The 5,253-nt window shown below is 44.7% G+C and overlaps 1 non-coding gene across 1 annotated transcript; it reads right to left on the minus strand.

Annotated features, from left to right (window-relative positions):
* Positions 1 to 3,942: 3,942 nt before the first annotated feature.
* Positions 3,943 to 4,014, minus strand: TRNAE-UUC (transfer RNA glutamic acid (anticodon UUC)). The gene has a single exon. It is a non-coding gene; the product is annotated as a tRNA-Glu (tRNA).
* Positions 4,015 to 5,253: the final 1,239 nt, after the last annotated feature.

Raw genomic sequence — 5,253 nt, forward strand, 5'->3', positions numbered from 1 at the left:
CACCCTCCCTATCGCTCCCTTCTAGGTGGTCACAAAGCACGGAGCTGATCTCCCTGTGCTATGTGGCTGCTTCCCACTAGCGATCTATTTTACATTTGGTACTGTATATAAGTCCATGCCACTCTCTCACTTCGTCCCAGCTTACCCTTCCCCCTCCCCATGTCCTCAAATCCATTCTCTATGTCTGCATCTTTATACCTGTCCTGCCCCTATAAGTTGAGATTGAAAAAGAACTGTGATTTAAAATTCACAAGCAGTTTTGTCTCCTAAAGAGGAAAAGTTTACGAAGTGCATCCTATGGGCCAAGCAAATGTAGAGCAAAGATCTTACTCTGGAATGGGGAGGGTCTGATATTCTGTGGCTCCAATAACCTAAAATGGTTAGTAAAATTGTGTCAAACATTTTCATTGTATTAGACAGAGTTAATCTCTCCAAAAGGTTTCTTTTGGAGCAGTGTTTATTTCCTCAGTATCTATTTAGACTGCCATCTGCCTGTTTATTATTGCTTTTAGAAAATGGATGAGCCATTTTCAACTAGTAAATAGTAGAAACTCAGTTGCTCAGACATTGAGGATGTCTGGAAGGCTGTATCACCCTGGTCATAAACTCTTGTCAGAGGAGAGAATGTGAAAAAAAACTTAACTGGGTTTTATGGGGCTCAAGATTGTCTAGCCTGTAATGTCATATACATGGTATTCTATGGTCAGAATGCTTTTTCTAACATCATTTAGAAGTTGAGTTTTCCCTGAAATGGACATTTCAATTCTCTGGCCTCCTGGAATAAGATCAATCCTAAAGCATGAAATAAAGACAAAGGGGATGGGCCTTGGATTGGAGTGTGGGGAAATAACCACATCTTTTATCTGGATTGTAAGGAGTTGGGGAATGAAGAGTATCACCGTTGTGGGAAGCAGGCTGGCCCTTGCCCCATGGCAGCAGTAGAGCAGTAGGGTATAGAAGTCCAGTGTGGAGCCTGGGAAATTGGAGCAAAAATATTGGGTTTTAAGTTTCTCTCTGTTGTAATTCTCTTCTCTCTAAGTCTGTGTTATCACAATGAGAAAATAGGGGAAGGGTCTGTATAGCTTATGCTGGGGCAGAGCAGTGACTGGGCTTAGGAAAGTTGTATCTTGAGGGAGGCAGATGTTCAGACCCAGGGTCCTCCATGTGGGGCTAGGCAAAGTACGGGAGAGGTGGAAAGTACAGGAGAAATGGGTGAGCCACATAGGCATTCCCAGGGGAACTTGGTAAAAGCTTGGATTTCTTGAAGACAAGTGGGATGGGGCTTAAGCTACAGTGCCTGGGGCATTAAGCAGAAGCAGGAGTTTACAAACTGAAAATTTGACATGTCTGAGTTACATCAGGATACTAAAATCTACGTCATCCTGTGGTAAAGGACTTGCTGTTACAGTCAGGTTTTATTAACTGCGCTACTATCATTACTAGCGTAAGTTGAGCTGATCGACTTCTAAGATGCCTTCTTGCTCAGCAGTTCTTTGAGTCTGTGGGATGTGGAAGCACCCGTGGAGTCAGCCTGGCTTGAGTGTCCATTGGTTCTCCCCACTGCATTCTCCTCCTTCACTGTCCTGATTCTGTTCAGCTGGCATGGAGTATGGGGCAATGCTGGAATGTTTCAGAACATGTAGCCAGGGCAATGTTGTAATTCATTAGGAGTCATTCTTAAGGGGAGAGAAGCTTGTACTTCAGATATTTGGTCACATTCTTGGAAATTATGGTTCTGAGGTCTCTCTGGTTGCAGGAGGGCCAATTCCCATTCATCTTGTGACATGCTGAGATATTGTTTAGGCATTTCTTAAAAGCAGAGGAGATATTTCAGGAGGAGCACAAACAAAACCTCCATTTCAAGATAGCACCAAAAAATAAATCTTTCTTAAAATTTACACATGAGCACTTCAAGCCCTGCTATGGGACAAGGCCAAAGAGTCATGTGGCCGGCAGGCTGTGTTCTCCAGAGATGGCCACAATACCATGTCTCCTCCCCCATGCTGTTCCCATGATGATACTTTGACATTCCTCCTTTTGAGAGACGGGATCTATGTTCCATCTTCTTGAATCTGGACAGGTTTGTGACTTTGTGGGGAAGTAATGTTATGTGACTGAGCCCAGGTCATAAAAAGTGATACAATTTCTGGCTGGTCCTTGTGGGATGCTCAGTCCTGGAACCTATATTAGATACCTGTTGCTGTGTAAAATATCACCCCCAAACTTAGCAGTTTAAAACAACACACATTTATTATCTCTGTTTCTCTGAGTAAGGAATCTGACCACAGCTTGGCTTGCTCCTCTGCTGCAGGATCTCTCCCAAGGCTACAGTCAAGGTTTCAACCAGGGCTGGGGTCTCATCTGAAGGTGAAAGTGAGGAAGGATCCACTTCCAAGGTCATTTATATGGTTGTTGGTAGGATTCAGTTCTTTGAGGATTATCGGATTGAAGTCTGTGATTCCTCACTGGCTGTTGGCCAGGATAACCCTCAATTCCTTGCCATGTGGGCCTCTTCAACATGGCAGCTTTCTTCATCAAAGCCAGCAAGAGAGAGAGAATCTGATTCTCAATCTTCTGTAACTTAATCACGGATGGAATGTTCCATCAATGTACTGTATTCTGTTGGCTAGAAGGAAGTTACTCAAGGGGATGAGATTACACAAGGTTGTGAATACCAGGAGGTAGGGATCATTGGGGGTCACCTTAGGACCTCTTACCATAAAACCTAACCACCATGCTATGAGAAATCCCAGATGGAGAGGCCACATGTAGATGTTCCAGTGTTACAGACATGAGTGAAAGAGCCTTCAGATACTTCTAATACCTAGTCATTGAGTAACCTTCCAGTCTTTCAGACTTCCCAACTGAGGTTCCAGATATTGTGGAACAAATACAAACTGTCCTTGCTATGCCCTTTCTGAATTCTTGACCCATATAATCCTTGAGAATAATAAATTGGTTGTTGTTTTACACCACTAGGTAGTAACTAGAACAAACCACATATCTTGAAGCTTTATTGCTTACCTGGTCACCTGGTTTGATCATATGAGATACTGTTGCACATTTTTTTGGAACTAGATTGATATCACATTTCAACCCAAAGTTTGCAACCTGAGAATATTCTAAGAGTCCATGCAGGATTGAAAAACCTTGAACGATTCTATGAAAGTGTCATAGGCACTACTTACTTTTTGGCTCATTTAAAAAAAGTAGCACCCTACTCTTGGTGTCTTTCCTGTATCAGCAGTTTGTAAACTGTCTTCGCAAGGGGCACAAGACAAATCCAATTTTCCCAGGCTCAGTTCTGGGATTCAGCTGAGCTTTCACAGCCACAGGCACACTCCTGAATCAGACAGGATGTTCTAAACTTTCTTATCAGTCCATTTTGAACGGGACAATCATAGCGCTTGGTCAGGCATGAACTATGCATCAGAATAGTTCTGCATACTTCTTGTTTACACATGTATATTGAGGTGGAAAAAATTTGAATTACTTTAACATCTGGCACTTGAATTCCTCTATGGGAGGGAAGTAACTTTGAGAAAAGAATTTGGTGAAGAAGCAGTGGGTGTGCAAGAATATGCCCCAACTGACCTCCTACGCCAGCCTCTCTGGGTGAGACAGGGAAGGGAATTTGTTTCTGACTTTGGAGAGATGGCAGGAAGAGGAAAGAGCAGAGGACAGAGTGGGGAGAAGGAAGACAGAGAAACCAGAGGAGTATGTGAGGGTGGGTGCAGTGTGGGAAGCTGTGGTATTGGGGCTAATAGAGAAAACCATCATCGGGGGTGGCTGCAGGGCCGGAGGACAGCAGGAATGTGCAATGAGGATTCCTAGGCAGTCTGTTGTACAGTGAGTGATGGGACTCCCTCCCTGTGACTCCCCCTCAACATTTGAAGCAAATATTAATTTTTTGGCCGCGCCCCATGGCTTGCAGGATCTTACTTCCCCAACCAGGGATTGAACCTGGGCCACGGCAGTGAAAGCGCCGAGTCCTAACCACTGGACCACCAGGGAATTCCCAAACAAATATTAACCTTATGTATGGTACATATGAATTTTTTTCCATGAAAGGGCTAAATTTTGTGCCTAGATTGATATGGTGCTAAACAAAGCCTGTACTCAAAGAACATTACCCTGAGGAAGCAGGACATGAGAATCTATGTGTCCTGAGCATTTACAGAAATCCTAGAGAAAGCTTTTGACTTCCAAAGACCCTGGTGGTGTGTATTTTGAGCAAAGGTTGCCTAATCTTCATGATGCAAGGAGGTCCCAGCTGACGTGAGGGACTACCTGAACATCTATATGTGTCAGGCCCTGTCTGGTTCCTGGCCCCTATGTCCTTCCTCAGTTTTCTACCCTTTCTTTTTCCTTGGCCTATGTATGTGAGCCCCTGACCTGCACTCATAGGCCCAAGCCTGCTTCAGATCCCTGGGACATTCTGGAGATGCAAGAGGTATTTAACTAGATCCGATCTGATGGTCTAGGGCTGCACATAAAGTCAATTTAGCTACTTTCCTGACTTCACACCCCTACTTTGCTGCCTCTCTTTCCCCATCCTGAGGCCCTCAGGACTTGTAATTAGACTTTTGCTGTGTAATCTATTCCTAAATTTCTTCTCTGGCCTTCCACTTACTCGTTTCCTCTTAGGATTGAGGAACCTTGGGCTCTGGGCCTAGATCTGATACAAAATTTCTATTGACTTTTGCAAAGTCACTTTCACTCTCTGGCCCTTGGGTTCCTCTCTTGTAAAACATTGTGGGTGGGAAGATGATTATTAACTCAGCAGGGTTGGACATGAGTTATATAGGCTCCTCAGCACAGGGACTAGATGGGATGGGTCCTGGGAGTCCACTGGTCCTGGCGGGGACTACAGAGATGTGGTGGAGTCAGGCTAGATGTGGGTCAGGGCTTGTGACTGCAGGGCTCCATCAAGCATTCGGGAGCAGTCATGGAGTGTAAAGTAGAGATACATGCAGAATCTTGGTTTTCAATACTCAGGCCATTGAACACAAACTCAACCAGTGTCTGGGAGTTGTGGAGTAGGGTCCAGCCCCTCTATGAGGGAAACCTGGCCAGGGTAGACAGGGACTCAGAAGAACAACCAGAACCCACGCCATGGAAACTTGAGTTCAGGGCAAAATTCAGTTTTCAGGGGGCAATGGAAAGACAGGGAAACTGAGGCTGAAAGTCAGGGATATGAACTGAATCAGTATAGCTGTCAGGTTGTGACTAGGAGACCTTGGGGGTTAGTCC

The sequence above is a fragment of the Phocoena phocoena genome, chromosome 8 (assembly GCF_963924675.1).
Source record: "Phocoena phocoena chromosome 8, mPhoPho1.1, whole genome shotgun sequence".
Classification (NCBI taxonomy): Eukaryota; Metazoa; Chordata; class Mammalia; order Artiodactyla; family Phocoenidae; genus Phocoena; species Phocoena phocoena.